The sequence below is a fragment of the Notamacropus eugenii genome, chromosome 4 (assembly GCF_028372415.1).
Source record: "Notamacropus eugenii isolate mMacEug1 chromosome 4, mMacEug1.pri_v2, whole genome shotgun sequence".
NCBI classification, from domain to species: domain Eukaryota; kingdom Metazoa; phylum Chordata; class Mammalia; order Diprotodontia; family Macropodidae; genus Notamacropus; species Notamacropus eugenii.
In genome coordinates, this window is record NC_092875.1 from 136840788 (window position 1) to 136852888 (window position 12101).

General features: G+C 37.3%; 1 pseudogene; it reads right to left on the minus strand.

Moving 5' to 3' along the window:
• Positions 1-3463: 3463 nt before the first annotated feature.
• LOC140502343 (bcl-2-like protein 1) overlaps positions 3464-12101 on the minus strand; it is a 74071-nt pseudogene continuing 65433 nt past the window's right edge.

A 12101-nucleotide genomic window follows, 5' to 3' on the forward strand; every position in this document is an offset into this window, starting at 1 on the left:
CTTGTTTATTTTGAGGTTGGATTTATCGAGTTCAGAGAGGGGGAGGTTGAGGTCCCCCACTAGTATAGTTTTGCTATCAATTTCTTCCTTCAACTCCCCCAACCTCTCCTCTAAGAATCTGGATGCTATACCACTTGGAGCATACATGTTTAGTAATGATATTGCTTCATTGTCTATGGTGCCTTTTAACAGGATATAGTTTCCATCCCTATCCCTTTTGATTAGATCTATTTCTGCTTTCACTTTGTCTGAGATTAGGATTGCTACTCCTGCCTTTCTTACATGAGCTGAAGCACAATATATTCTGCTCCATCCTTTGACCTTTATCCTATGTGTATCCCCCCGTTTCAAATGTGTTTCTTGTAAGCAGCATATTGTTGGATTATGGCTTTTAATCCATTCTGCTATCCGTCTCCGTTTTATGGGAGAGTTCATTCCATTCACATTCACAGTTATGATTACAATCTGTGTATTTCCCTCCAACCTCTTTCCCACCATTTGTGCTTTTAGCTCTCCCGTCTCCCTTCCCCTCCTCAATAGTATTCACTTTTCTCCCCCTCCTCCTGCAGCCTTCCCCTCCTTCTTTTGACCCCCCTCCCTTTTAGTCCCCTTTACTCTTATTGCTTCTTTCCTCCCTTTTAGCCACCCTCCCCTTTCTTCCCCCTTCCCCTCCTACTACCTATAGAGCTAGTTAGGCTTATCTACTTAAGATTATTGTTCCCTCCTTTGAACAAATCAGATGAGAGTACCTCTCAAACAATGCTCATCTCCCTCCCCTCCTTCCCTCTACTATAGTTTTGTACTTCTTCCTGTGATATAATTTGCCATTTTCTGCTTCCCCCTTTCCACACCTCCTATTACATTCCCTTCTCCTACTTAAATCATATTTTTGACATGACATCATTTACTTTATGCCCGTTCCCTCTACATATATCCCTTTTATCATAATAGCTGCACAGTTCTCAAGATTAACAGGTATCATCTTCCCTTATAGGGAGGTAAACAGTTTGCCCTAATTGAGTAGCAAGTTTTTGTTTTTGTTTTTTCCCCTCTGTTTACCTTTTTATGATTCTCTGGAGACCTGCATTTGAAGATCAAATTGTCTATTGAGTTCTGGTGTTTTGGTCAGGAAGCTCTGGAAATCCCTTATTTCGTTGAATGACTTTCTCCTTGCCTGAAATGTTATGCTGAACTTTGCTGGGTAGTTGATCCTTGGTTGAAGTCCCAACTCCTTTGCCTTACGGAATATTGGGTTCCAGTTCTTTCGATCTTTTAATGTTGAAGCTGCAAGGTCCTGTGTGATCCTGACTGTGTGTCCTTGATATTTGAATTGTTTCTTTCTGGCTGCTTGTAGTATTTTCCCCTTCACTTGATAGCTCTGGAATTTGGCAACTATATTTCTTGGGGTTTTGAGTTTGGGATCCCTTTCGGGAGGGGAACGGTGGATTCTTTCGATGACTATTTTGCCCTCTGAGTCTAGTACTTCTGGACAGTTTTCCTTGATGATTTCCTGGAAGATATTGTCCAGACTCTTTTCTTCATCATGGGTTTCTGGCAGGCCAATAATTCTTAGATTTTCTCTCCTGGATCTATTTTCCAGGTCAGTTGTTTTTCCAGTTAAATATTTTACATTTTCTTCTATCTTTTCATTCTTTAGATTTTGTTTGACTGATTCTTGTTGCCTCATTGAGTCATTAGTTTCTACTTGCCCAATTCTAATCTTCATCATAGTGTTTTCTTCAGTTAGCTTTTCCATCTCCTTTTCCATCTGACCAATTTTTCCCTTTAAGGAGCTATTTTCTCCATTCAATTTTTGTACTTCTTTTTGCATTCGACCAATTTTCCCAGTTAGGTTTTGGGTTTCCTTTTCCATCTGATCAATTTTCCCAATTAGGTTTTGGGTTTCCTTTTCCATTTGATTAGCTCTTCCTTTTAGAGAATTATTCTCTCCATTTAATTTTTGAACTTCCTTTTCCATTTCTTCAATTTTCTTTTTCAGGGTGATGTTCTCATCAGTGAATTCTTTTTTTATACTTTTAAAATCATTGGCCAGTTTTTCTTTTATATCCTTCTTCAGACGTTCCAGGTAATCTAGTTGTGCTTGCGAGAAATTCATAGTCCCATCTGAGGTTTCAGATGGAAGTACAGTCTCAGCTCTAACCTCTTTGGTGTTTGTGTTTTGGTCCTTATCCCCATAGAAAGATTCTATGGTTTTTTCACTTTTCATCTGCTTTTTCCGATTCATGATGTTGGCTGAGTGTTGTAGCTTTTGGTTCTTTCAGTCAGAAGGTACAGATCTTTAAGTTGAGCTGATGTGTGTCTAGGCTAAAAGCAGGCTTTTGTTTTTTGTTTCCCGATCAACCCTGGAGTTAGCTTGTTAGGTATGTGGGAGGGGTGGTCTGTCCTCAGGATATCTCCTCAGCTGACTTGAGGCAAAGGCAAGGTCAGGGGATGGTGATCCCACCTTCCCTATTGTCTTCCCTTTTCCCCTGGAGGGCTGGGGCACGCCTAGAAGCTAATGCGTGTTCCCACCCCTCCTTGGGCTCGTCTCCTGGCTCTGAGGCTTGCCTGGGTCTCAGTGCGAATTTTCTCTGCCCTGGGTCGTCTGTCCCTCCAGCCGTCTCCGCTACTGTAGGGAGAATCCCCCTTTGCCACTTTTTCAGCCTCTGGTGTTATGAGACCACCCGCCCCCTTCTGCTGTTCCCTCTGATCCAGGATTAATCTGGGGAAGAATTTTATGGTTCCCTCACGGTCATCAGGGGGGAGGAGAGAGCACTTACTGATCACTCTGCCATCCCAGTTCCTGGAAGTTCAAGTAGTGACCCACCGAAGTCCGTCTTCAGGCTGAAGATTTCAAGGGCTGCTGCGCTGATGTCTGGCACTCAGCGGCTCTCACCGGCTCGGCTTGGCTTATCTCCTGCTCCGCTGGTTTTGCCCTCCACTTTCGGGCTCCTCTGGTCCCCTCAGCCCTGCCGCACTGACCGTGCTGCGCTGTGTGCCGGGGTCCTACCCCCGCAGAACAGATCCCTCCCGTGGACCCTCCGGTCCAGCCTGGGCTCTGAATCCATCAAAGTCCATCACCCACTGGATTCTACACCTCCAAAGTCTGGTCAGACTCTCTCCCCGGAGATATCCAGAGGAGTTTTTCCAGGAGCTTAGGTGAGTAGTTGCTTTCACTCTGCCATCTTGGCTCCGCCCCCCAGTATTTTCAATAAGGTTTTTTTTTTTTTTTTAATATTTCTTGATTTGGTCAGGTTAAGGGAAGGGCTCAGCTCTAGGAAGTCTGAGGGAAGACAGAGGTCATGACTAGGCAGCCAGCATCCCCAGTGTGGTAGAGGTTCAAGAAGTTGTATGTTTTTGTTTTTTTTGTTTTTTGTTTTTTTTCTTTCTGGAGAGTTAGAGATTGAAAAAAAAAAAAGGAGGTAAGGATCTCAGACTGTATACTTGAGGGTGGGGAGGAAATTGGGACCATAGGAGAAGGCTTGGTTTAGTCCCATGTAATAGATGTCAGCTTCATGTAGTGGATTTCTTCTGTGTTGGGACAGAATACAGGCCAAGATGGGTTGAAGTGGATGAATCAGAGAGGTTCCATGGTAGATTCAAGTGTATGGTCACTTCTGACTGAATAGGTACCCCAGAACTACTACACCAGTCACTGTCATGCCAGTTAGCAGCCATTAGTTCCTTGCCCTTCCAATGCTCTGCAGCTGCATCATTCCCATAAAGCTCCACAAAGGTGTCCCAACCACCATTTTCTTGGATCCTAGGGTCTAAGTGGTCATCCAAGTAAGTGGCCATCCAGGAAGTGATGCATCATACCAAGACTTCCATCTCCTTATCCACACTTTCCACACACAATGCCCCTCCGAAGGAGAAGAATGCCATAATTCAACCCCAGTTTACCACATCCCGAAAGAGTTCATTCACTACTTGCTCAAAGCTCTGATAAGCAGTCCCTGGAGTGATGTGGAACTGGGATGTCAGGTGACTGAAGGCCTTCCAGTACCGGAGTTCAAATTCCTCTCCTGCCTCTCTCAAAACTTGCTTCACAGCAGCCACTGGTATTTTCTCGTGGGCATCCAGGCTGACACTGTGTCCCATGGTCCCACTCACCACACAGCTGTTAGCAGGGCACCAGGAGGGGTTGCCATTCACAGTACTAGGTATCTCTGTCCCTTCTAGGGCCTCAGTCCTATTCTCATCTTCAAACTGACTCCAACTGTATCTTTTCTGAGAGAGCTTGTAACAAAGAATCAATCACCAGTTCTTGGCTACTGTGAGATATTTTTACATCAGTACTCAGTTGATCCAGTTCATTGTCCGTAGCACCTGCTTTCTGGATCTGGAATCAGCTTGACAAGTCTCTTCTGAGTTTTAGGGCAAAAATGCTGGTTCTTGCATTCAAATTAGCTGTCTGAGCCTAGTCAGGGACATGGTCTGCACTGGCCCTCTTCCCCCAAGGCTACAGGCTCAGACCCCAGGAGCTGGTGCAGAGCCCACAAGTATTTAGTACTGTGCTAGGCACATGATCAGTTTTTAATAGACACTTGAATAACTGATCACTAACTTAATCATTATCTTAGAATAGAAAGGACAGAATTAACTGCTTCTGGGAACTTGTTAAGATATCTTGTCACAGCTTTACTGGTTTATCTGGCTATCACTTATTCTGAATTCTATAATACTTACCTAATATCTAACTCAAAAGTCAATTCATTCTTTAGTGTTGATATCTGATGTAAATCACTCCTTATACAATAGTATTGACCATCTGTGGATTAAAACATGGAAAAGCTAATCATAGTTCAGATGGGGCATTGAGTAAAGGGTAAATTTGCCATAGAGTATACAAAAACCCTAAAAGAGCAGTTGGAAACAATAATGACACCTGTGGTAGGCCATACTTGATAATAAGGATGGCCACAATGATTGTATACTGAAACCTATTGATCAGTTTTCACATATCACTTCTATCCACTGTGACTCATAGAGGTACATTGATACTCCTGCTCATAAGGTCAAGATCACAAAATTAAGTTCCAATAAAGTCACCTTTAGGAATAAAACTTTCTAAAACCTTTGGAAAGCAGAATAGGGAATGTAACAGTAGTTCATGTCATCTAGATTCAGTCAGTATTGAACATTCATTTTTAGTAACTATCATATATTTAGAGGGTCAATAGCAAAGGGTCTGAGTGTTAAACAGTTTTTGCTACAGTGCTCACGAAGGGACATGTCTTCAAAACAGAAGTGTATTTTGACTGAAAAGATGTGCTACTCTGAATTATCCTAAGCATCTTCTTGACACAAAGGTCTGTTTGTTTCCTTTTAAAAAAAATACTAACTCTACTCTAGCCCTGGAAAAATCAGTATTTGAAAGGGATAAAATTTTGTCATCCCAAGGGACACTTGGTGAGTAAATAGTTTGCAGCATATGACCAACAATGTTTCCATGAAGGAAACTACATAGAACACTTCATCAAGGGCACATATAAGTAGAAAAGGAATTGTGCCTCATATAATAAGAATGTAGTATATTCTAATGACTACCTCAGCAGGATACCAATATTGCCAAATAAGAATAAGACATAAAAGGGACCATCCATTGCATTAGGTAGATCCTCTATAATCATTTATGGAAGGATAAGCATCTTGTGATGAGAAATACTATTCACAATGATGAAAGTAATGCCTTTCTTTATTCATGAGTTCATGATTCCATTACCTTTACGATGGTTTGGCTCTGGAAGGGAACAGACTAATTGTATTGCTGGAAGATTACTGTACATCTTCGGTTCAGTAGTAACATGGATGGTTGGCTCTACTAAGTTTTAAGTTCTACCCTTGGTTAATTAAAAGTCATGGATCATAGAATTTCAGAGCTGGAAATGACCTTAGAACTATCTAGTCCAATCCCTTCATTTCATAGAAGTAAATGTATGCTTAAGTATTCTCCGAGGAATGGAGAATAACTGGTTTAAAAGAATACAAATTTTGTATGTCTAAAGGATGTAGCTAGATACACAATAGAGAACAGGATTTAAGCAATTGAACTAATTCATAAAACAATTCACTATGTTGGACCCAAAATGAAAGAAATAAGCTTTGCCCTTATAAGTTTTTTTTGTACCCAATTGAGCCAATTAGTGTACCATATTTGTCTGCTTCTAATCATTTAAAATTGTAGAATCAGCATAGAAAAGTTTAATTCTGTCTACTAAAGGCCAAGTTAAACCCCATGCCTTGTATTTCTTTCAGAAGATGCCACCATTCTGAGTTTGAGAATTGTAATATTTTGTTTGTTAAAAAAAAAAATCAAGTTTCAGGTTGACAGCTTCAAGGATCAAAGTCTTCTATTAATCACAGAATATAGCTCCTTTACATTAGCCTGGCTGTATGTCTCAATTAGGACCTCGAACAATGAGAACACTTTCTTGTGCATCTGAAAAACAGTTTTCCTAATGATACTTCGTATGAAATTGTCTGTGTTCATGAACCTTGGCAGAAAGTCATTCAGTATAGACATACTACTGTCAAATACTATTTTGAGAATTGCAAACATCTCCTCCTTATCCCATAACCAGATTAGTGTCCTGCATGGAAAGTCATTGAATTACACCTCTGGAAGTCATCTGAAAGGTCATCTCATTACCCACCCCACCCAGGCATTTCCATCCAAAAAAGCCTGATTTATTTCCTCATGGGATGAAAATTATATTGTAAGAAAGCAATTTAGTTAATCTCTAGGTAAAATAAAATCATGAGTTGAAACTAAGTGAAAAATATGTCTTGAAACTTTGTAGACCATTGGTTTTATGTTTTCCTCCCTAGAGTACCAAACTGAATGACATTGAGACTTTGTGACCTTGACTAGGTAGTTAAAACAAACAAACAAACAAACAAACACTCTAACATACTCACACATTGACAATTAACACCTCCAAAATATTCCTTTAAATTTTAGGCTACATATGTATTCTTTTCCAGGGTATTTAGTTTCCCTCCACCTTCTATCTTGTGTTTCCTGGGAGTCTAGGTAGGAAGTCATGATGTTGGTAAGAGCAGGGCAAAGGGATTTTGGAGAGCAAGTGATTCTCCTCCAATTTTTGAGTCAATAATTGTTTATTCCAATCCAAAAGTAACTATTAAATATCTTCTATGTCTTAGAAACTGTGCTAGGCTCTGGGGTTACAAAGAGAAAAAATGAAAAAACCTTTGCTCTTATGAAGCTTATTTTTCAATGAATGAAGAGTCAGTGAACAATAAGGTCATAGGCTTTTTAAATCCCAATAAATGGAGAGATCCAAACATAATCTGAAGATACACACAGAGAAAATCTACACATATTTCAAACTCAGTATAAATATGCAGATCCATAGAAAACAGAAGATAAAATTCTGAATGGTAACCCTAAAAATATGCACTCATTTTACATATGACCCTGGGCAAGCCACTTAATCTCTATATCCTACATTTTCTTAATTTGTAAAAATAGGGGTAATTCATAGTACCTAAATCTCAGAGTTGCCATAATAATCAGATAGTTATTGTTGTTTAATCCTTTACAATTGTTTCCTACTCTTTGTGAACCGATTTGAGATTATCATGGCAAAGGTACTGGAGTGATTTGACATTTCCTTCTCCAACTCATTTAACAGATGAGAAAACTGAGAAAAATAGGATCAAATGACTTTGTCAGGATCAGCCAGGTAGCAAATATTTGAGACGAGATTTGACAGGAAGATGTGTCTTCCTGACTCTGGGGCCACCACTCTATCCATTTTGCCATTTGCCTGCCAGACACACATGAAACAGTACAGCAACACCAGCTATTAATAATAACTTGTTTATAGGTTACTCCAAACCACTATATGAATACTAGAAACAATCTCCTACCTTTGACATTTGAAATTCTAAGTCAGAAATTAAGTTCATTGAGAGAATGAGTTGTTTCTTCTAAGGGTTAAAACTAATTTGGTATCAAGAAGGCATTGCGGATTTCAAATGAGAGGACTTGAGCTTGAATTGTGGACTGCATTTTACTACCTTTGTAATCTTGGATTAGTAGTTTAAGTCTTCTAGGTGTCATTTTCATAGCATGTAAAATGAAGGGATTGAGCTAGTGAATTATATTCTAACCCCAAGTCTTATGATAATAGGTCCCAGTCTACAGATAAAGAAAGTTCTTTCATCTCAGTACATGAGTTACTACTGTCCCCTTCCTCTATGTGTCTTAGGTCACTATTTAGAACTTATGTGCTAGTAATAGGCATGTTGTAATTTATATTAGTGGAGGGAATTATCATTCCAGGAGTTATTTGCATCTACAAAATCATGGCTCATTGAACATTAGCTTATATCTGTTCATAAAATATAGGTTTCCAAAAATTCCAAAAATATAGAATGTGGGTGTATTTATAAAACTAAATATATAATTTTAGAGAATTCTCAAATAATCATAGGTATGGATGCTACTAATGAAGCCTCTACATAGTTATGGCTGGAAATGAATGAATAAAGAGGAAAGCAATTGATTTTTCAATTGATAAATGTGTTATTATTGAAGATAGCTAAAGTGTATATGCTTTTAATACCCAGTTCATTGGATCTAGGTGGGATCAACATGTGGATTTCTAGAATGTTACTATTGTATTGAGAGAGAGATAATTCTTGAGATGGTCTCTCTGTAGCTAAAGTTAACTCACATATTCATATATATATATATATATATATATATATATATATATATATATATATATATATATATATGCACATATATGTGTGTACGCATATATATATATATTTGTGTGTGTGTGTGTGCGTGTATTACTAGATGTGTGAAATGTGTTTGTGTACACACACATAGAAAACTCAATCCTTAGTCTAATATGCACAGCTTGGTTCTTTAGGCTTTAATCAGGATGAGGGCTGGATAGGAAATCCCTTTCCATGATCAAAGTCACATAGTGTTACTAGCTTCTGTTCTTGCTCATTGCCCAGAACATAGCCTCAGGCTTCTTGTTGCTCTTCTTCTCCTTCTAGGGAAGGCTTTCCAAATCTAGGTACAGGTCCATTCCTCGACCTGCACTGGATCTGCAAACCCACTCTAGATATGGACAGCAGAGCTATTCATTTTGCTCCCTACATATCAACAGGCCCATCCCTTTTGGATTAAGATCTTTACTTGCTCTAATACAAAGCCTCAGGTCACAGGTCTGTCCCCTCATTAGAAGACTCTACATGTGGTATTCTTGGCTAGACTTTGTTTTAAGTGTCCTCTGACTTCTATATATTTCCCCATGCTTATCTGGGATAGGAAATATACTTAAATTGAATTTTTCTTGGATTTCATGAAATACACTTTCTAGTTTCCTTGCTTTGTTTTCTGGGGGGTAGCAGCTGAATTACATTATTATCCCCTATTATTTCCACTTTGACTAGCCTTGTTCTTTGATTTTTCAATTCTCTCTACTCCAAGGGGGAGAGTATGCTACATCTTGTTTTTTTTTTATTCATATTCAAGTCATTAAACCCAATTGAACTAAAATCCAATCTTCCTATTAAATATGAACACATGAACAACATGTAATAAGTTAATAAGACCATAGATATATGGGGAACATATATATTAAGGGGAACACCTCAGAAAAAATATTTCCCTAAAATTTTTGTATTTGTATTAAAATACTTAGTGCATGATCATTCTCTTTTTAATGAATAACCTAAATGATAGCAACACTAAGGACTCATTTAAAAGTTTTATATCATGCTTGCTTCAGCAGTATATATGCTAAAATTGGAATGATGCAGAGAGGATTATATAAACTGATGCTGGGTGAAATGAGCAGGACCAGGAGAATATTATACACAGTAACAGCCACAGTGCACAAGGACTGATTTTGATAGATTTAGCTCTTCACAGCAATGCAAAGACCTAAAACACTTCCAAAGGACTCTTGATATAAAAAGCCATCTACATATAGAGAAATAACTATAGAGTCGAAATGCAAAATGAAGCAAATTATTTTCTTTTTTGTTATGTTTTGGTTTGGTTTGACTTTTCTCGTGGTTTCTTCCATTCATTTTAATTCTTCTAATCAATGTGATTAATGTGAAAATATTTTTAATAAGAATGTATGCATAGAATCCATATAATATTGCATGCGATCTTGGGGAGGGAGAGAGTAGGGAGAGGCAGAATATTTAAAACTTATGGAAGTGATTGTTGAAAACTGAGAACAAATAATTTACAAAAATTAAAACGTTTTACATCACAACTTACAATGCTACCTATGCTACCTAACTTTATTCAGTATTATTAAGCGAAAACAACAATTGAGGCAGGAAAACTAATTTTGTACCTTTTCCTTTTGCAGTTGTGAGTAGGTTTACTGCTCAAAGATTTAGTATATAAGGTGGTAAAAAGGCTGATTCTGAGAACAATATATTCCTATGTATATGCTTGTAGTATTTTCATATGTATATCTATATATAAAACTTTTTTCTCTCAATGCTTATAGTTTTTGTTGTAATGTATATGACATATTCATAGATATATGTATGATATGTAAATACATATAAATATATTTTTGACAGAGATTTGTTTGATGTTTACAATCTTTTGAAAATTATACAATACAAATATAATATATGACACAGATTATCATTTAATTTTATACACCCAAAATTTTGTTATGTAAATAATGTTAGCATGGTTTAATGAATAGTGTACTGACTTTGTTGTCAGGAAAGCCCAAGTCAAATTCTATATCTGACACCTAATAAGTACTTGAACCTAGGAAAATTATTTGACTTCTATGTTACTCTGGTAACTTCTTAAAATTTATCTGCTATATCATAAGCTGTTCAGAGTCTGTGAGTAGAAGGAATTCCTATACCAGAAGATGACTACAATGATTAAATCATAGATCTTTCACAAAGTGAACCACATACTTACAGAAACATGCAATTTAAAGATTGTAATAGATTAGGCATTTACAAAGTACTTACTATGGATCAAGCTATGTGCTAAGCACTGAGTTACAAAAATAAGACAATAACATAAACCTTCCTCTCATGGAGCTTATATTCTAATAAGAAAAGACAAAGCAAAAAAAGTTTTATGGAAAGGGAGGGATGGAGAAAAAAAGTTGCAAAGAAAGCAGAATGCCAAGAAGTGGGAGAGTGGTATGTGTGTGGAGGGGTAGAAGTGGAACAGATTTTAGAGAGAGCACAAAAAAAGTTGGAAGGGAAGGAGGGAACCTGACCGCTTCTTCCATAATATATTGAGTTCTAGGCAGAATCTGATCAGTCATTGAATGTCTCAGCATTGTGTGACCCTCAGAGGGTCAAGGTAGCCAGAGTGGAAGTGGAGAAAAACTGGTAAGTAAGCTGGAAATGAAGACAGCAGTATGGCTGTAACTTCTATTATATGGTGTTCACAGGCAGAGACTCATAGACTTACAAGTCAGCCTCAGAGTGGAAAGTAAGCCTTAAAATAGAAAACAGGGTTGGTTATAAACCAGAGTACATATCAGTAGGAATTATACAAATAACCATTTGTGTAGCTATTGCGTGATATGTGTGTTTGTTTATATGTATGTATATGATATATGTGAATATGTGTATATATACATGCATGCACATATATGTATGTGTAACATGGGTTTTGTATTTTACATATAGAACATGTATATATAATTATATCTTATATATAATTATATACATATATATTTTCTATTTAATATGTGTATATATGTTTGGATCTATCTATGTTAATATATATCTATATTTATATAAATCTATCAATATCAATAGATATGATAGATAGATAGATAGATACATAGATAGATAGATACATAGATACATAGATAGATAGATAGATAGATAGATAGATAGATAGATAGATAGATAGATAGATAGATAGATGATAGATAGAAAAATCGCATTACATTTCTGGGTTTAAGAGACTAGAAGGAATCCCTTTGAAAAGTTTCATTAGCAAACCCAAAATTGAAAAATCCAGTTGAAATAAAACATTTTTAGATTATGGAACTTATTATGTTTTTCTATTATTTATGTTCTAGTTATCCTGATAGTGT